Source organism: Mauremys mutica, chromosome 3, assembly GCF_020497125.1.
Source record: "Mauremys mutica isolate MM-2020 ecotype Southern chromosome 3, ASM2049712v1, whole genome shotgun sequence".
Taxonomy (NCBI): domain Eukaryota; kingdom Metazoa; phylum Chordata; order Testudines; family Geoemydidae; genus Mauremys; species Mauremys mutica.
In genome coordinates, this window is record NC_059074.1 from 43,918,244 (window position 1) to 43,940,005 (window position 21,762).

General features: G+C 39.9%; 1 protein-coding gene and 1 long non-coding RNA gene across 4 annotated transcripts in view; one reads left to right on the top strand and one right to left on the bottom strand.

The window, feature by feature from the left end:
• Window positions 1-21,762, bottom strand: part of CSMD1 (CUB and Sushi multiple domains 1) — a 1,651,174-nt gene that overhangs the window by 716,441 nt on the left and 912,971 nt on the right. The gene's annotated exons all lie outside the window — the stretch shown is intronic.
• Window positions 1-21,762, top strand: part of LOC123366544 — a 38,882-nt gene that overhangs the window by 13,332 nt on the left and 3,788 nt on the right. For 2 of the 3 annotated variants that reach the window (XR_006578128.1, XR_006578126.1), the window contains exons 3-6: window positions 1,591-1,691; window positions 4,148-4,411; window positions 5,362-5,419; window positions 8,568-8,688. This is a non-coding gene — a long non-coding RNA (uncharacterized LOC123366544). The remainder of the gene's footprint in view (window positions 1-1,590; window positions 1,692-4,147; window positions 4,412-5,361; window positions 5,420-8,567; window positions 8,689-21,762) is intronic. The other variant, XR_006578127.1, reaches the window with a different exon arrangement.

Here is a 21,762-nt window from a genome sequence, read left to right on the forward strand (position 1 = left end):
TTTAAACATGAATATATAGCACTAGAGCAGTGGTGAGCTCTTACATAATTATAGCTATGAAGTGCTTCCATGCTTCATAATTAAGCCCTAGATTCATTTCAACCCTTACTTTTTGACAGGAGAGGAACTTTATTGCTAGATTTGTTTTTAAACATAGTGAGAAGTGAATTCTTTTCATGTATTTGGTCAAAAACTGATTTGTCTAGCACTGGAAGACATCTGTGTTGTAGGTAGTTGTTTGATACAGAGTGTTCACCATGACAGTCCATCTCAGTGACCTGGAGGGCCCAGGAGAATTGGTTACAAGGCTTTTATTATCTGAATCATCTTTGATCTGCACACTGAGCCAGCTTGTGTTTGTCACAAAAATATTTGTTACCGATTTTAGCACAGAGTGAGCTAACAAATATACCCAAGAGAATGCTGAAAACTACACTACATAACTTCATTGTAATTTAACTTATAGTGTAATGTTCTCTGCATAAAATATTTAACTGGACAAAGGAGACATTATGAGAAGAGGTACAAATTCAGAAATGACAGTGCGCGCCACCTTTTGTAGTTTTATTTTTTGTTCTTCTTTCCCTCCAGGGAAGCGTTATGTTCAAATGTTAAGGAACGTTACATGATATAGGGTATGGCTACACTGGCGAGTTGCAGCGCTGGAAAGCCTCCACCAGCGCTGCAATTAGTAAGTGGCCACACCTGCAGGGCACTTCCAGCGCTGCAAATCCCTGGCTGCAGCGCTGGCCGTACACCTCACTCAGCATGGGGAATAAGGATTCCAGCGCTGGTGCTGCAGCGCTGGTCATCAAGTGTGGCCACACACCAGCGCTGTGATTGGCCTCCAGGGTATAAGGATGTATCCCAGAATGCTTTTATAAATTACTCTTTGTTTTGTTATGCAGCCTCTCTTTGTTTTGTTGTGAACGAGCTCCGATCAGCTCTGTTGCTTATCTAAAAAACAAACAGAGCTCCTGTTTGCTGTGATCATCTGTACCTGGCTGTAAACAATCAAATGAGAGGCAGGCAGGGAGGGAGTGAAACAGCGGGGAGTCGTGTTGGCTGCAGGCTGTTTGCAATTAAGAGTTAAGACTAAGGGGTCGGAAACATGTTCTGATTTTTCAATGCAGGAAGCTAAACACACAGTGTTGGCTCCAAAAATCCCCTCTCTCTTTCCCCCCGCTCCCTGTCACACTAGACCCCACTCCACCCCCCTCTTTTGAAAAGCACGTTGCGGCCACTTGAACGCTGGGATAGCTGCCCATAATGCATCACTCCCAACAGCGCTGCAAATACTGCAAATGTGGCCACACACCAGCGCTGGCCCTGCACAGCTGGATGACCAGCGCTGCAAACTACCAGTGCTGCAAACCGTAAGTGTAGCCATACCCTATAGCAACTGTACCTCTATTAAAACCCTAAATTTAAATGATACTTGGATGTAATTATATTAACTTGAGATAATTCTCCTTAGTAATGGTTAAATATTTAGTGTGAGTACGCCAATATATAGTTTCTCCTAAATAGCTAGACTGAGATTATGTCAGAAACAGTTATTCAAACTAGCTCTAATGATTTACCTCCTAGTCCTTTAGAGTGCTGACTGCCTGCTGGAAGATGATGAGTCCTTTCAACTCAAACTGACTTATGTCTATCCAGGGTGCTCAGCATCTTACAAAATTATACCAGTAAGCTTTCAAAAGTCTTGTCTAATGCTGCAGTAAATCAATCTCGATTGATCATTAAGAATCTGCTAATAGTGTTTTTACAGAAAGGATTCTGATGCCTTCTCCTGCACTTGTATATTGCTGTGATATAAACAAACCAGGAGGAACTGGGAGAGAATTCCCCTAGTACAGCTGCTGCATTTGCCCCCCTGCAAATCTCAGTGGGGGGGGGGTAAAATTAGGGGATGGATTGGATACAGCCATCATGCACCACTAAGGCCATTTTGGCTTGTGCCACAAGCCACAGACAATACTACAGAAACCACAGTAATTTAGAGTAGCCCCTGACACTTCCTAAGACCCACTTGGCACAGTTTTGTTCCCCAGAATAGATCTAAATGGGAAGGGGGCAAAGTCATGTCTGCTCCTCTATCTTCTGAGCATAGAAACTGACCTCTGTCTTTTAAAAGATTTTTTATTTATGCCTTAGAATAAATTTGTTCAAAATTATTCAGTGCACTGTTGTCATGTAAAATTGGTGATTCAATTGACTGTGCACAAGTTTCTGAGAGTGGAAACTAGGATTGAACATAAGTGAAGTTAAATGCCTTAACGTTATTACTGTTCCAGGAGAAAGAATAGTGGAGGGACTTCAAGCTGGTGTTACCAACATGCCACCACTAAACAAACAAAAATATGAAGAGTTTTTGTTCAACATACCTATTCTTTTCACTTCAGCTTATTAAAAATACCCTTTTCCTTTGCCATCACCCCCTTTAGAGGTACTTTACCTTGTGTTGGGCAGGGAGAAATCCATTTAAAGAAAAGGTAAGCACATGACTTTTTGCTCTTGCACTGATTTCTCTTACAACAACATGTATCTGCCTTCCACCTCGCCCATGATCATGCTGTTAACCTTTGATGCAGTTGGCACCAGGTTGAAGGATTTTCTCTTTTCTTCCCCATTTAAAGAAAGGAAGGGGCATGAATGCTAAGAAGCAGGAGACACCTAATTTTACTCTAGTATTGCATGTCTTGTTTCATAAGATCTCAGATGCCCTGTTTCTATTGGATCATTTTTTTTTAAACCTTTCCTCACCTAGAGCAGTTACAGGCAATAGTGTGAAATTGCTTACCCACAGGCGATTCTAAATTACAGCACTGCCATTCAAGTCTTTATAGTTAAGCTTGTGAGTCAGCACTTCTCTGTATTTTGGGGGTTTAGCCATAAATGTCTCTGAGTTAAATCAACATGAAATGGAGAGTCCAGACAAGAACTTTTTAAATCTCCCTGTATGTGTTTGTTTTTAATCTAAAAAGTGAAAAGTTGAGTATTATGGAGTTCATTTTATTTGTGCTTAACTTAAAAATAGTTCTAATTATAGGTGGAGCTGGTAGAAACACTTAGTTAAGGCTCTCTAATGCTTTCTACTTGCTTTTAACCTTGTCATACTTCAAATGTTTGGGATGGAATTTTCCATGCTTTGTGCCTGCTGATTTATTTTATTTATGAAAGTTTTAGCAAAAATTGTTCAGCCATCATTAAGAGTCATGTTGGGGAAAATAGGTAATTTTGCTAACGTTAAAATGTTTTTTTCCAGCTATTTCTTGGAAGAGCTCTAGCACTTCCGCAGTTTGGAGCAAGAACTTGAGATTTGGCAGAGGACTAGCATGGTCTTCAGACAGCTGCCTTTTTCTGTCCCTATGAAAATTCACCCAGATCTGGCCAAATTATAAAACCGCTAAAAGTTGTTCTTTGCATATACTCAAATACAGATTTTTAGAGGCTTGTTGCTAAGAGCTCTGAATGTTTTATTTGCATTTAACATGCTTCCAGCCTCACTGACATTTCATCTGCACTGAATGTGCTCCACTGATCTTGAGCTCCAGATGCGATATATCAGCAGCAGCTGCAGCCTCAAAGGAAAGCATGTTCAGTCAGGAGGAAACCATGAGCTCTAATCTGCGTTTTTAAACCAGTTCCTAAATGTAATCATTCTGTACATTATGGAACCCTTATTAGGCAAAGCTGCATACCCTTGTTCTGAGAGGCAGGCCAATATTCTCCCCATTTTACAGATTGTCAAGGAGAGGTTGCAAAAAGTTAGTTCAGGCAAAGTGGGGATATGTGCATATGCATTATGATATAGTTAAATTACAGTATCTGAGCCCCAAAATCTCACTTCCAGCTGACAAGGGGGTTACAAGAATTTCCTGATTCTAGTACATATACCCTAGTTCACCAAAGAATGTCATGTAAGGTATGAAAGAAAAGCCAGTGTCACACCAGTTATGACTATTGTTGTAAAATGACCTGCTGCTAGGTCAGGAATTGGGTATATATACTGGAAATATATTCTTATGGTTTGTCTCAAGGTGTTAAGCCCCACCGACATGAAAAACTGGTTTCCTGCCAGACTACAGATGTTTATCCAGCTTCCTTTTGAAATGTAAGTACAGTATTGTTTTATTCACAGTCACCGGTCTGAGCTCAATGCAGATGGAGTGTGAGATTTAAGAGGAAGACATGATCTGCACAGGGGGGAAAAAAAGAGACTCATCTGAGGGTGAACTTCAAATATCTTCTGGACTATAACTGGAGGACAAGGAAACCACCCTGTTACTATGCAGCTAGGAAGTAGACAGACATGTTTGAATTCATGAAAATGGGATCACAACCAGTCCTAGGCTGGAAATATCGCAAATTTTTTTGCATGAGATAAGACTACTTTAGACAGGAGGTAAGCCTAAATTAAGTTTAGTCTCTAGACAGTATGTGTTGATTTTGTTATATGTAATCATTTGTTTCCAATATTTGTACTCACTTGAATCTTTAATAAACAAATTGTTTTCCCCTACAAATACACATAAGTGCTATGATGTTAAGCAGAGCAGCAATCCTGAGTTGACTCATACAAGAGGGTGTATATATTGTCTATTTGGAGACAGCTGACCTGGTAATTTTATGAGTGATCAATTGAGAAGGGGCTGGATTCTAAGGGAGAATACGTCAAAGGTACTTGGGTCTGGGGCATGATGACTATTGTTAACATGCAAGGCAATGCAAAGGCTGGCACAGCTCAAAGGAGATTGTTGGGGGGAGGGAGGGGGCGGGCTCTAACAAACTGAAGTTGTCAGGGAACTGACACCCAGTTAAGCACAAGAAAGTCTCTCTCTTTCTCACTGGAGGCAGGGGTGTAACAAGGAGACTTGTAGCCCCAGGCAGACCCTGAGACTGTCACACATGATCACATACTATTTATCCTACAGAACTTCTGCTGCATTCAGTGCACAGGATAGACAATGAAAGAAGGAAAAGCAAGTGATTGGAACTCAAGAGCTAGGTTCTGTTCCTGGCTCTGCCACAGTCTCTCCTCTTGAAGTTGGGCAAGACAACCATAAAGCATACATACAAAGGGACCAAACTAAGGTTTTGGCCTTTCCTGAGTGCTTGAGTAGCAGCATTTACATAAAAAATGTTATTTAAAATAATTGGGCAAGAAACCACTGTATAATGTGTGTCACTGCATATGGCATTAACATAAAAAAAGTCATTTCTCAATTAAATGCGATCCCTAACTTTGGATAGAGAAATCTGCTGTACTTTTACCAGATACCTATAATTATGATAACATATTGCTTTTATAGTGTCACATGGGAGAGATGTGACAATCCTTTTCTATGCAACTAGGTTTGATTAGACTCTTCAGACACCTTCCAACAAATTGGGTTAAGAACAGATCAATAAGGTTTGTGTATTTGTATATTTGTTAACATTGAAGACAAAACAGATTCTATAATATTAGACTCCTCTAGCAAACTGGGTAGTTTTGCTACTTTGCAACATTTCTGCTCAGCTTTTTTCCCCTCTTCAAAGCTTGAGTTTGGCTATTTGGAGTAGAAATGGTCTTTTGGCTACTTGGTGGGGAAGAGTATTTGAAATCTGAGGGTCTTAAGAGAATTACTATTAGAACATTCAGTCTATTCACTATTACTCTACATCCTTTTAAAAGGAGCTTACCTTTGTATTCATGTGCCCCGACAGTCTCCAAATCCATATCTTCCAACTTATCTTTACATTTTTTTCAATTTATAAACACATGGTTACTTGTACACACTGACTACATGTTACTGAAAAAAAAATTCTTTCATTCTCCCTGCAAATAGGTTCCCCCTGCAGCTCCTTGAATGCCTGTCTGGTAAGCCTTCTTTGTGAATAAAGCAGCATACACAGTCCAGCAGGGTACCTCCACCCACTATTTGTAATGCTATTTATACTCCAGATCCATAACAACATAGCAGCAGTTATGTAGAGCTCTCTTTCTGCTCCCTGGCTCAGCCGTTTATACTGCTTGCTTTCTTCTCAGCGTTATACCACTGCTGAGCTAATTACCCCAGCAGGCACCACACAAATGCAAGTGATCCCTTTTACCATTACAGACCCAAACTAAGTTCCTCCTACTCTAACTAAACCCAGAGCACTAGAAATTCTAAGTGCCCAGTGTGCTGGTTTTCAAAAGCCTTTATAGCTGCTAACAGCACCATACCCCACTAGCCTTTTCATGTTGGATGCAATGGTTGAAGCGTTCCCAAGATATGCTGAATCAGGCCATCCACTTGGTGGCCTCTGCTAAAGGAGTTTTTATGGAAGAGAAGTGGATAGCTGGATTCAGCATATCCTGGGAACACTTCAACAACTGACAACTATTGGTTGAAGGTTTTAAGCCTTTACCTCATACCACTTCAAAGAGCATGCAATTATTCAAAAAGCAATAAATGTAGCATTCGCCAGGCTATTAAATGTCTTAAATTCAATTTTTAATGACATATGTATTTTGTTGTTTCATAACAAAATTATTAATGGACTGATTTTTATAAATGCTCAGCACATTCAGCTCCTGTTAAAGCATCAATCCCAAGTTTTAGATCTCCACAACAGCTATTCTGAATATTCCAGCAGGTCATCAGAAATGATTGTGACAAAGGTCTGTCCTTGTCTCTGTGGGTCCCACATTTTCTGGTGGATTTCGCTAGCCTCAGAGGCTCACTGTGACCCTCCGCATAGCCCTTCTCTCTCTAGAGCCAAGTATCACAGCCTACTAAACCATTTTCATCATAAGCCAGTGAGGGAGGTGAAGAGAAACTACCCTCCCTTGCACAGTCTCTGTTGTCTCCCAGGCTCAGTGATTAATCAGGGGGTCAAAAGGGGCAAGCCCAGGCCTACCCTCTACTCCAGGCTCCAGCCCAGGGACCCTAATAGTATCAGCTATGGTAGCCGGCCTTTTAGAAACAGGACCCATATAATTCCCTGGGCTACTTCCCCACAGCAACCCCCACTTCCTCAAGATCCACTTCACCCTTACCTCATAGCCTCTTTCCTTGTGCCTTATATATCATGTACTGCTCAGTCTCTCCAAGAGCATAACTTCCTTCTACAGCTTCTGACATGTGCACCTCTCTGACTAACTGGGAGGTTTTTAACTAGTTTCAGCCAGCCCCTGATTGGCTTCAGGTGTCCCAGTCAACCTAGCTGTCTCCACTGCTTTCTGGTATGATCTTAATTAGCCCCAGGTGTCTTGATTAACCTTGAGCAACTGCCATTTGGTTACCATGGTAACAGGGATTTGATTAGGCTGGGGCTAACACACCTGTTTCTCACTACTTTCCTATAGCCATCTGGCCTTGCCCCATCACATGATATATATAATTTTTCCAAACCTTCATGTAGTAAGATCTGATTATATGTTTGGGCACATCTAGTGAACTGTAAAATAGGAACTGAGAACTGACATTTATTAAATGAAGGGTTGTAACACCATGTAGTAAGGTTTCCCCAGGTCTCCCATTATAAGACCCTGTGGGAACAAAGAACACAGGTCAGTGAGGGGGCAGGCGTGACTGGAAGCTAGTGTGGGGGAGAGCTAGACATATCAGATGAGGAGCCAGGAAAGAGGAAACTGGGATTAGCTGGGCAAGAAAATAAAAGACAAGAAAGTGGGGTGGAGGGAACTGGCTAGACAAGGAGACTTGAACTAGGAGTGTGGGGACTGGGACTTGGAAGTGGTGAGACTAGTACTTGCTAGGCAAGGTGACTGGGATCGGGATGAGAAGCCCAAGAAGTAGAGACTGGGACTGGACAGACAAGGGGAATGGGACTGGGATGGAGAGGCAAGGGTGAGGGAAGAGAGACTGCTAGGACAAATACAGTTTGGTGATGAGTGGGGCAGAAGGGGTCCGAAGGGGCAAAAGTCTGTGCTCACTAGAGCACATTCCAGAACCTGAAATGGAATCCAAGATTCCCGAGTCTCACCATTTTTCTGCTATCAGCAAATATCTATGAAGCCTTCTGGCAAAGCATCCCATCTCCCTTTAGTACTGGTCCACATACAAGATGACAATCTATTATTGGGACCAATTGCTACCATATGCTCAAGTGCCAGAGGTCTGTGTGGAATTGGATTCCATCCCTTCCTCTCTCACAGTGTTCCCTTGTGACACTAATTAAGTCACTTATAAGCAAACTTTTCACAGGTAGTCACTGTATTCCTCATTTTCTGGGTGCATGATGAGATCCTGGGGTCTGATATGCAGAGGAGAAAAGCACTTATAGCTGTAACTGAACTCAATGAGAGCCGGGCTCTGAACATAAGAAGTAATATATAATAGTAAATACTCTGTAAAAAATCAGATCCTATTTTAAAATTGGGCACCCAAAATTAATGGATACTTAATCTTTCTGTATCTGAGTTCCTCATCTTTAGAATGGGGACAACACAAACTCTCATCTCACAGGGATGTCATGAAAATAAATTAATTCATGTTTGAGAAGTTTGCAGATACTGTAGTAATGAGCTTTAAAAAAGCCTCTAAGGAAATCAATAACTGTCTTCAAAGCAGGGTTAGAATAGACCTACCACCACACACTGAACAAGAAGAAAACAAGATACTGAACAGCTGCTCACTAAGTGACCACCATTCATCTGCACAAGGAACATGGAAGCGTACCTATGGAAAAATAGTAAGTGATCCATGTAATTAAAGATTTTACCACAATGAATATGGGAAAGAGGGCATATTAAGGTTGCACAGTCAACCTTTTATACATAAGATATAGATTATCAGTCCAATTACACTTTGGTGGTTTATTAAAAAAAAAAAAAGAGAGACCCAATTCCAATAGGTAATGAGTGTCTCCTATATATAATGCTTACCCCACCCAATTAAATTTAACTGGGAGCTGAAGACTCTCAGCATCTTGTTGGTTAGGATCAAAGTTATTAAAAATGTGTAATATAATTGAGTCAATATTCTTAGTTTAAAAACCTTGCTATATACTCTCTGTATTTAACTGTGGGCTCACAATGACTTCCAAGAAACTGTTAGTACATATCTAGAGTACACAGATCTTTTGGGTCTATAAAATTAGGTCAGAAGTGTCATCAGACTTCCAGTTTGCCATTTTCATGGCAATGTTGTTGTGACACTGAGCCAGAAAGGGTTAAGCAACTTGCAGGCTAAATGATTGAAGGTCAACCTTTAAAAACATATTAGAAAAATGTATATAAATGGTAATTAGGGACATTTCTTATAAATAGCTGACAAAGCCATATTAGATAGACTAGAGCTTTGAAAAACAAATCAGTATTGCTAGAGAATTAGCAGAAAATACTAATTGTATATGTGTGTACCTATATTTTGTTAGAGGTTAACAATGTAACCAGACAGTTCCTGTCCATTACTATATTCTATTGAATCAGAGATCAAAAGGGAATATTAACATTTAGATGAAACTTGGGTGTAATAATACAATTGTGTGTATTTCTCTTTGAAGTCTGTAGTAAACTGTCCATGAACTGCTTAATGGCTAATGACCTTATGCTTGTGAATGCAACTAATTACCTGTCTATGCATAGGAAATGGAAGGTTTTACTTCACAGCTGTTATTCGGGTGAATACTGTGGCTTTCAAGAGGCTATCAATAGCCTGCCAGAGATCTATAAAGGAACCCTAGGGCCCCAATCTTTTAGATTTGCTAAAGCTTGGTCAGGGAAAGCTTGAGTCATAAGACGGAGGTCTCCAGCTGCAGTGTGAATTACCCTGCCACTCCCCATGGAAGAATGTGAACAAACTCTATCGATGGACTGATTCTGGAAAGAACTTTTTGCATCTCAGCAGCTCACCATCTCTACTATGAAACTGACATAAGAACTTTATTTATATCAGTATGTATACTTTTTTTAAGCACAATACTTTTTTTTAATAAATCTTAGTTTAGCTAATAAGAATTGGCTGTAACCATGTATTTGGGTAAGATCTGGAATATTAATTGACCTGGTGAGTAATGTGTCCACTCCTTTGAGATTGGCAGAACTTTATCTATGATGAACAAGATTTTCAGTAATCCTCATCATATTTGACTTTGCTGTCTGGGTGGGTGCCCAAGGCTGGGTTGCTTTAAGGGAAACTGGGTTTTGGCTTCTGGGTAACCAGTAAGATATTGTAGAAGCTGTTTTGTTGCTGGCTTGGTGAATCAAAGTATTAGAATAAACCACCAGTTTTGGGGATCGTCTGCCCCATTCTTTGCAGTTTGCCCTGATTGAGCAGTCTCAGTGAGGCCCACCCAGGTACCAAAGGTCACAAATGTAATCTCTATCTGTCTGCTTATGCAGTCCCTATTGCCAATCTCCCAAGTCCTTTGTCATGAGAACACCCTCCTTAATATTTTAGCACTTCTATTTCAGGGCAGGACCAGAAAGGGCCAGCATGAATTAGAATAAAAAATAAAATAGAGAAAAGGTAACTTTTTTTTTTAACCTCCCAAAAGGTCTTTTCAATTGTGGTAAGATTTGGGTTAGTTTTCTAATTTATTCCATCCAGTTTTGCCATCCCTACAATAGCTGCACTACCTAAACACAGCTGTCTGAGAGCAAGGGGTAGCCTCATGCTAGGGTGACCAAATGTCCCGATTTTTGGGTCTTTTTCTTCTATAGGCTCTTATTACCCCCCACCCCCATCCCGATTTTTCACACTTGCTATCTGGTCACTCTACCGCATGCTCCTTTTTTAACAAGATCTGAAATTCCTGAGCATATTTATCTGTGTGTTGTTTTAGAGCAGCCTGTTCCAGTCTCTGCTATTATGTACTGCTGCTCATACTGCACTTCAAAACTTTTGAAAAAAAGTCTAGTGGGGAATTAATGAAGGAACATGGCTTTTCAGCATGTCACAGTTCTCTGGTGCTTTAAGGAATAGAGGGAAAGCTGATATGTGGAGAAAAAAGCAGCAGCCTGAATAAAATAAGAAGTGTCAGCTGTGAGAAGACATTTTTCCTCTTTTTGTTAATTTGGTAATTAACTTCCTTTATTTTATGCAACAGAACTGAACTTCAGTTCTTGGCGTGCTTTGCTGATTGAATCTGATGACTAGGGAACCTAATATACACAACTGTGACTCATCTAATTTACTGGAGCTTATATCATTAACTTTTGATGTCAGGAGTATGGAATTGCAAATATACTGGCAATGGGAGTCAAATAAACACATCAGCAAAGTAACAAGCACAACAAAAGCACAGATTAGATATGCTTTCAGTTTATAATTATTTTCTGTTAAACGATAACTGAGAGAGCCAATTTGAGTTCTAAGGATGGCACTGGTTCTTATATGGGAAATCCTGGTTTAGGAGTGACTTTGGATCTCTATCTGCTAGTCTACAGTAGACAATATGTTTCAAAAGTATCTCTGACCCACAGTGCCTTAAATGTAAACCCTGCTAGTCCATTAGCTAGCATAGATAGTGGCACCAAAATAACATTTTGGGGGGGAGTGAGGGGTGCTGGTAAATGCAGTTAGGTCATTCTCTCTGTCTCTCAATAATGTATACATTTTAAAAGTCAATATATTCAAGCAATCAATTTTGAAGGGGGTTATAATCTGCTGTAGATAAATAGTTGACTTCAGTTCTCAGCAGAGCTTGAATCAGCATGAATATTTCCCTCCCCTCCAAAACAATTAATCTTTCCCTTTTCAGGGCAAAGCTGTTGTAATTTATCAGCTAAGGTTCTTAGAGTAGCACCTACCACTGTGATATCTGACAGAATGACAGATCACAACAAGCAAGTTGTTGTGTTGTACACTGGTTTCACTAGGTTTCTGTGCATTTCCAAGATGTCCATAAAATCAAGGCTGTGTAAAATGAGAAAGTGGAATCATCCACCCTCAATCTGGGAGACACAAAAACATGCCATATTAAATAATTTGGTAAGTTAGGGTTACATAAAATAGGATTCTACTATAATACAATGTAGGAATTTAGTTTAAAAAGGTATGCAACTTGCTTTTTCTTATTTTTTCCCCTCATTTCTTTATTCCCCTATCACTCCTATTTTCATTCTTTGCCTTTATTTCCATTTCTCACCATCTTCCCATATGGTTTTCTCTCTCTGATCTTTCCTCTTGTTCAGGGGCAGCTCTAGGGATTTTGCCGCCCCAAGCACTGCAGGCAGGCTGCCTCTGGTGGTTTGCCTGCAGAGGGTCCGCTGGTCCCTGCGGCAGGTCCGCTGGACCCCGTGCAGGCAAACCACGGGAGGCAGCCTGCCTCCCGCCCCCACGGCGCTGGCAGAGCGCCCCCTGCAGCTTGCCGCCCCAAGCACGCGCTTGGCGTGCTGGGGCCTGGAGCCACCCCTGCTCTTGTTGTTTTGGTATTCCCTGTTCTTGTGTTTCTTTTTGTCCCTCCCCTTCCTAGGTGTAGGAGGATTCTCCTCTCTCCCACCCTTCAATCTGTTTTTTTTCTCTGTTGTCTAAACACCCCCTTTAATCTCAAGGGCATAACTCATCTTTTTCTCATTTCCACTCAAGTCTTTACTAATCCACAATTTGTCTCTCACACAAGGCCCCATGAGTGCATCTCCCACCCAATTGCTGGACATATTTTAAATCTCTTCTATGTATCTAAAGAATTATAAACACACACTTCTATTTCCCAGCAAACCCCATCCAAATCAAGCTAGACTGTGCTTCCATAGTGTTACAGAATTGTGACATTATGTTTCATGGTAATAGAAATTATAATTGGTTTGTGGAAGACTAGGGTTTTTTGCAGTTGAACAAAAACTGCACATGAACATTCACATGCTTAAAACAGAATATTGACTAAATGAAACTTTTCATGAAAGTATCTGATTTCTATGGAAAATCTCAGCTATTCATTCAAAAAATGAACTTGTAAAAAAATTGATTCCAAAATACTGCTGCAGTGACTCATGGGAGTTGTAGTTCAGGTGCTTCATTCCCCCATCATTCCCTATGGACCAGGTTCCCCAGATGGACTTAATCTCCCATATTTCACCACAGAAATGCAACTGCCATGAGAGACTACCTATGCTCACCAAGGAGTGTAACCATGGTGAATCATGAGTGAAGTAGTCCAGTTAGGCAGATTTTCATTTTGGTTTTCAGCTGAAATTTTTGGAATAACAATTTCTGATTTTCAGTCAAAAAGATCTGTTTTGATTGAATAAAAAAAATGTTTGAACAGATTTTTTTTAGACTCTACTATCAACTCCTTAAGAGTAGTTTTCCCAAAAAAACCAACAGGACAAACAGGATCTGAATGCAGATTCATTGCAGATGAACTGTGCAACAGGACTGTGCAGCTGGCTTCCTGACTATTGTATTATGTCCCTTTCTACAAGTACAACAGGGCCTAGCCTCTGCAGAAGTTGGACAGGATACATTTCATCTAAGAGACATTGTCCAAATAGCACGTACAACCTGAAACATGGCTGCTTTACATGGTCTGATGGTATTGTTTAGTTACCACTACCTCAAACTTTTTTCTTAGGTTCCAAGAGTCATAACCCCATAATATCAATATTTTTTCTGCAAAATCTGAATTTGAACAACAGCTAAGGATTACCTATCAATTTACCTGCAATACTCTGAAACTTCAGGGACTAAATTTTGCCAGTTTACATCCTCCCTAGCCTGCCTCTCCAGTTAAGCTGCACAGGAGGTAGTTAGTGTAGTATTATGTCAATTAAGCCTTATCTAAGAATTAAGAAGTATATTTAAAATTCAAGTGTTGTGAACAGTTAACATTTATAGTGCTATATTCATCTAAAGATCAGATTGCTGGTCACTGTGTATTTGACTTTCCAGAAAACAGAATTGACTATTTATTTAGCTTTCAATATGAGATGCTCACTTTGGAAAATCAATAATGTTACATAATTGTATAAGAACATTTAATGGCAGTTGCAGTTTTCTAGGTGGATTACAATCCAGTCTAACCACCCAAAATACAATCAGATTACACACATCTTGTTTAATATATTTGAATAGGTGCTTTCTTCTGGTTATTTTAGAAATTATATACGCAAATTATGTGTTAAATAATTGATGAAGCACCTTGTTTTGCTTCTAGTTACAAGTGATGCTTTTCTTCACTAATATATTTAGACAGTAGTTCTCTTCACAGCAAGATTTTTGCATAGCATTTTAAAAGATATTTCAGCTCCTGCAGTGATGAAGGCCTATTTAGGAACAGCAAGTATAATTTACTAACCTGATTTATGAAGCAATTTCTACAATCTAGCAAAATAGCATTGTATAATATTATTACATAGGGATATGTATCTTTGTTGAGAAAACTAAATTCTTTAGCACTTGGGGAACTCTGTATTATTACATTTTATAATGGAACAAAGTAGATCAGGGTAATTATCCCTCTTGTTTTATTAAAGATTTACACAACTGTTAGAGGTTAATGCTACTATTTATTTTCCTACTGTCAAATGTTACACTATAATAAAATCTGTTACTAAGTAAAATGAGGAATGGAGGCATTAATCCTTCATTGGACAACAATAAGTGATGTAACATAACTCTAGCTATGTATGTATCTGCATCTGGATAAATATAGCAAAAATGTTTTTAATACACAAAGATCAAGAACAAACCTGGAAACAGTTATTCATGTAAGTAAGCTTCATGGCATGCGTAGTTCTATTAAATTTTCAAATTATTTATATGAATGTCTGCAGAATTAGGCCTTTAATCTGAAGCATATAAATACTAGTAGTAGAGTTACCTGTGCCCATATTTATTTCAGGGGAAATTATCTTAGCAACTGAGTGTACAGTACATGTTCTATATTCCTGTTAAAGGGCATTGTGGAAGGGTGACAACTCACCAGCATGGCACCTCCTGCTGGTTGTCCAGGGAATTAGCTCTTTTCCAGCTCTGGAGCACCCTGTGCAGGCCAGTGTCTCACCAGCTGCTGGTCCTCATATCCCTCCCAGACCCTGGTACCCTTTACATCAGGGTCTGCCCCCTTGCAGCAACCCACAATCTGGGTCTCCCCATCCAGGGGAACCCCTAACCCCACCTTGCCTCAATGACTACTGCCAATCATCAGCTAGCCCCCACTCATTGGGGCAGACTGTAGTCTATAAACCACTCATCATTGACAAGGGGGTGGGGTGGACCTGTTGCCTTTCCTATATCTGGGTTGCCCCCCTGCAGCCCTAGTATCCTTTTGTGGACCCTTAGCTCGACCTGCAGCCTGGGGCTTTGCTAGGCTGGAGCTCTCCAGCTTCCTCTGCCTTTCCCCAGCACTATTCCACCTCAGACAGCCAAGTCCTTCTCTCTTGAGTAGCTAAAGAAGGAGTGTCTGTCCTGGCCCTCAGCCCACTTATCAGGGCCAGCTGGGCCCTGATTGAGCTTGCCACACCTGTGGTCAGAAACAGTCAGCTTCCCCCAGCTGTTCTCACTGCCCGTATTTCCAGCCACAGCACTCTCTAGGGCTGCTTTTAACCTCTTTTCTGCAGGGGTGGGGCAGCTATCCCCCTACAGGCATTCTGAAATAAAATAGGATGTCTATAGACACGCTAAGCTTAGAATGTTAATTATTTAAATCCATTGTTTCCTAACATTGTAATTAGTCCATCAATAAATCATGGGGTGGCTCTTCTCATTTACAGAGAAGCCTGGTGTAAACATCAGCTTGAAAAATGCTTTTCTTCAGAAGCTGTGGGATTTGAAACTATGAAAAACATTTTTTCATAATTGGAAAGGCTAAAAAGTTTGGGACTGTGTATGGTCATTTGGGTCTGGGTACTCTCAAATTGGGTTTTGTGAGTTAATTCAGTGCAAGACCACACATACAAAACATCTAATTTCAATACTTATATTACTGAACAAGTACTAGGCAGATAGTCTGTCACAGTTATTGTGAGAATCATCACTTCACATGACCCTTCCAGAAGCAAGCACATGAGTGTCTGGAGCTGGTTTCAGCCAGTGGCAAACACCCCCTGCCCTCCCACCATTGAGCAGGTGTCATGGCAATATTGCCTTAGTTTCCCCTCCCTTCTGCCATTTACCATTTAGCCTAGTGTCTGGAAGTTCCTCACTATGACTCTAGCACTCTGGCCTCTCCCCTCTTGGGGTGGGCAAAAATGTTTAGCAAGTCAGGAGGCCAGTAAGGGTCAACAGTCTCCAGCCTCTTGCAGTTTGGATCCCTTTGCTGTACATGTTTTAATAACTTCTCTGTTGGGGTTGGTGGAAGAGCCCAGGTACACTCATTCCTCTGGGTTCCAATCCATGGACTCTGTCTAAAGCATTTGGAACCAATTTATCCCAATCCCTTGCTGTTTCCTACCACTCACATCCTGGAGACCGTTTCCTAGATCCTTCTGGAGGTCCAACTGCCTGGGTTGTTTTCTAACAGTGTGTTGCCAAGGACCCAACTCTCAGCAATCTCTCTGGCAGCCACCCTTCCCTTCTGAACTGCAGCTTTTTTACTACCCCAGCTCTTGCAAGGCCACCAACCAGACACAGCTGGGGAAGCAGTTAGTCTCCCTGTAGACCTGTTAGCTGCTGGGACAGCTTGTCCTGAGTATACCCCATGACAGTCAGACTCTCTAACTTGATAAATAACAGGGACAGGTCAGAAAGAAACTACAAAAGTATATTGTTGCACATTATGAAGACTGCAAGAGTTAGCAGTTTTCAAAGCAAGACCCCATTTCTTGTAATGGGAAAACCGTAGCATTCTCTCATAAATACCTTTTTAGAATGGTGTGAGGAGGCAGATGATCCTGGAAAAGAATTATGTTGGTGGGTTTTCTTTTCAAACCACTTTGTATGTCTGATGAAGGCGATGGTGCCATTCAGCATGTCAGGTTCTGGCAAACAAGCCCCTCCAGACTTGTTTAGAAAATACACCATAGTTTGGCTCAGGATAAAAGGCAATTCCGAATGCTGCAAAAATTTCTATAGTTGCTTCAGTTGTTTTAGCTGAATGTGAGGAGACTGGCAGACTTGCATTATTTTTGTTTTTCCTTTGCCTTTAATTTAGCTCTTGCGTAGGTGCACAAGCCTGAAGATTGCCAGGTGGGATTTTTGAAAATCTCCTACCTCTAGGACCTGTTTCATCTGTTTCAACCTCTGTTACACCATTATGTTACTTCACTTACATCTCTCTTTCAAACACTGTTTCTTGTACTTTCTTTTAAAATATTCAAAATATCTTACATTTCTCTAGCACGTTTCATCAAAGGATCCCAAAGCATGTTATAAACAGTGATGATGTTATATTTTCTCAATTTAATCCCTCAAGTCCAGATCATTTCTGTGTACAAAAGTACAAACCAGGATAGAGTTGTTTTTTTGTTTGTTTGTTTGTTTTTTGCAAGGAAAATTCAATGACAGTTTCCTGGTAGATATTTCCCTACATTGTTCTATCAAAGGTTGGTGTTTGCTTCACTACAGAAAAGTTGGCAAAAGTGATGGGCCCCAGGGATCCACTTGGAGGCCCTGTATTCCCAAAGATGCTCTGGTCCCACTGCCATGCCCTCCTCACCCTGTCCTCTGCCCAGCTCATTAAACTGGCAAGTCTTGGGGGAGGATTCGCCAAATTCGTTAAGGGTTGTAAATTGCTGTGGTGGATACAGTTCACGTTTGTTTTTTCCTCTACATCCCTCCTACTCTAAAACATTCCTTTGAAGGCATATGCACAACAGATATATTTGCCAACATTTTGCATCCCCAATTCACAGAGTAGTTCTCCACAAATGGAGGAAGTTCTTTGAAGTTGCTAATTAAACGGTAAAATATTACCGTTCCTGGCCACAGATATTAACATGCAAACCAACCCATTGTTGCCCATTATCATCATCTTGTCTCCATAAGAAATACTAGTCATTCACAGATTAAATACCTGCCATATATGAGTTACAAGATTAGGACTTTAGACTCGATTTTTTTAAGCTTTTCAACATGGACAGATGCAGATGTACAACACCCCATTGGCTTCACTGGAGGCCTTAAGCAGCAGAACAGCTTGCAGGATCAGGGCCTGGGTATCTTTTTACCACAACATGCCAGTTCAAATTGAAAACTCCACCAACTGTCCTACAGCAAGTACACCTCTACCCCGATATAACATGACCCACTATAACACAAATTCGGATATAACGCGGTAAAGGTATAATGAGAAGTTATACAAAACACATTGTACAGATGTAGAGAGACATTTTTATAGGAAAAAATTACTTGATAGTTATGTGTTGTGGCCCACATTGTGTTTGGACTGAATAAATTGTTTGCCCTAAATTCAGTCTTTTCTTCCTTTTTGCTAGTTTAGATATGTGCCACAATTCTTGTTACCATGGCAGCATAATACAAAACAAACAAACAAACAAACAAAGTAGAAAACAATATGAATTCCATTTCCTGAGGTGCTGGCGTTTACATTATATGAACTTCAGTCCATGTGAGGCGTGAATTTTGGGATTATTCCATTGAACTCAACATTTTTGGAGAAGGATTGGAGCCTGCAGTGAATGCTTATTAAGTCTGAGCTTCCACTGTAGTTCTTTGATGGAAAATACTGAAACAGTGGCTCTTTGGAAGTGTTCCTTGATTGTGATTTGACCTGAGATGGGAGTGAGTTCTGTGTGAAAGTTTCAGCTTCAGCAAAAGAAATGGCTTGTACAATAAATACAATGCTATATACACACAGCTAAAACATTAAGGTTGGAAAAAAGCAAAGAGGACCCAATAAATTTGTGTGATGAAACTATCAGACTGACCAAGAAAATTGCATATAAAAATCAACAAAAATAATCCAGTCTGGTGTTGGGATCCACTTTTTCACTTTACTGCTCTTGAAAAACTGTTTGAAAAACATTGCATTTTAGGGATGAGGTGCTCTTTAAGGACCAACCAAAGAATTACATTAAAGTGCAAACCAGAAAAAAAAGAAACCGATATTTATTTCACAGTATTATTGTAATGGTCCTTTAAATACAACTTTAACTTTAAACACATTAAAAAAGAATCATAGCAGCTTTCATAATTGTAAATTGATTGAGTTGAGAGTCAATTGTTGTCATTATCAGTTTGGTAAGATCACTGCAGCCACATCAGTTGGCAATTAATTTTAAAATAATCCCCCCCTCCTTTTAATATATAAAAATTCTTGTCTGAATGATTCTCTATACAAAGGATAATAAAAAAACTGATTAAAATGACACTATGAAGTGCAGTATTTCCTACTAGCAGGCTTAATCTAAACTTATAAGATAGATCAACATAGGTACACTGATCAGGGGTTTGAAAAAACCAACCTCCTAACCAACATAGCTACACCAACGTGACCCTCAGGGTAGACACAGTTATGATGATGGAAGAATGCTTCAGTCAATGTACCTAACTTTGCTCAGGGAAGTTGTGTTCCTACACACCCAAGGAAAAACCTCATCTGTCTGTGTAGGCTTTCTCTATGCTATGGAGTTATGCTGACATAGCTGGACTGACACAGCAATGCCAGCACAGTGTCCAGAGTGTAGACACACCCTTAGATGAATGGCTCTTCCTTAACAGTAATGGCCAACTCTTAGTACTCAGCAGCTTGCTTCTACAAGAGGGTATTTTTCTGCCAGAAAATATCGAGGGCTGAACATGAGGAAGAGTGAAGCAGAAGGATGATTTAAAGTTCAATTAATAAAAAATTAAGAAACATAATTATATGTTAGCAATTTGCCATGAATACCATTGTAGTTTTATATCACAATGAATTATGTTAGCCATTTATTTCCCCAATTGCATACCAAATAATGATTTTCTCTCCCCACTCTTTTTAACACTGAATCAGCAGTGACATCCTGTTCTGGAATTAGCCATTGTGACTGACTACTGAGTAACACAGGGTGTACCATGAATTTACTTAAATGTGTTCCAATGATCAATACTGAATCTGTAAAGCCATTTGTTCTTTGACTCTACATGGCAAAAAATCATTGCCTAAAAAATAACTACTTTTTTTTTGTTTCAGTTGTAAGTCTGACAATTGTTCACAATATAAAGCTTATGGGATAAAAATTAGTGATTCTGGTAATATTAGCCAATTCCAAAATATATAAATCTATTTTTAAATAGGAGAAAAATATTTTTGATATATAATTAATCATGCCTCAGAATGAAGTGAAATTTGCTTCAGTGGAGTTTAAGGAGACTTTCACTGACATGAAAACATATCTACACTCTGCATTTACTAATAACATTAAACACTTAGTGTAGAAAATGTTACCCAGTTGCACAGTAAATAAACAATTTTAAACACAGTCCCTTATGTACACTGAGTATTTAACAGTGTGTTAATATGTATATAATTGTCAAAAATGCCTATGTGACTTAGGGAGACAAGGTGAGGTATTACCTTTTATTGGACCAACTTCTGTTGGTGAGAGAGACAAGTGTTCGAGCCACACAGAGCTCTTCTTCAGATCAACATAGCTATGTGTGGCTCGAGCGCTTGTCTCTCTCACCTCATCCATCTTGTCTCTCTAATATTCTGGGACTGATCTGTGTACAATTACATGGCATACAGGGAGTTACTTACGGTTCATCTACATGGCATGGACTGGAGTTTGGGCTCAGAAACCCAGTAAGGAGGGATGGTCTCAGAGACCTGGCTCCAGCCTTAGTCCAAACATCTACAGTGCTAGTTTTAGTCCCGTAGCAATAGCCCTAGTCAGTTGACCTGGGCTCTGAGACCCATGTCTGTGAGTCTTTTTTTTCCCCAGTGTTGATGAGCCCTAAGTAGATGAACCCTACACTGCTATTTTTAGTCCCATAGCAGTACTCTGAGTCAGCTGATCCAGGGTCTAAGATTTGCTGCTGTGTTTTTTTTATTTTATTTATTTTTGCTGGATAGAGAATTGTACCCCAGATGTTCTGACAGGATGCATGGTGGGCTTTTCAAAAGCACTTGTCTCTGCTTTCATTGAAGCCATTTAGTTTTATCATTGACTTGAATTTATCAGAGTTAAGTCAATGCTGAGTACTTTTTTCATATTCCACACATAACTTCCAACTGTAGACAAAGTCTTATTAGCAAAGTTTCATTCTATTATACATCCATTCCACTCTTATACATATGGTTGGGGCTACCTACCATATAGATGAAAAATACTGCATTCCATCATCTCCCACTCCTCTGCTGAATAAGCCTGGGAGCTGTATCACAAAAGAGGGAAGTGACCTTACTATACTACTCCTCTATGTAGGGAGGGATGAGCAGGAATTTCAGGGTCTTGCTCTTATTGCAGTTGTTTCCTTAAGAATTACTGGGCTGGTTTTGGTATAACAGTTCCATAATGAGAGTGAAGACAAATGTGTCACAGAGACTCCATAATAATTTCCTACCATGTTAGAAACATTTTAAATTATAATGAAGCCGAGACTGAAACTAATATTTTCTATAGACTAGTATAGACTAAATGTTTGCATACTCTTTTGTTTGGTTCAAGTAATAATACTGCTCTCAAGATAGCTTCTGTACTACTCTAGTGTCCACATTCATTGCGTCACTTCTGAATCAAAATTGAGAAGCAAGCTTTAAAGGCTTTATTTACAAACCATGAGGATTATGTTTGAGAAGGACTGACATCTATAAATGGGGAGAAGTGATGGTTTATAACCTGGATATGTATCCACTATGTTCTAATTGAACGGTATTATTAAGCTCTGTGCTGATAGTACCTAATGTTGTGTCCTCCTTATTTACAGTGGGTATTAGTACTGA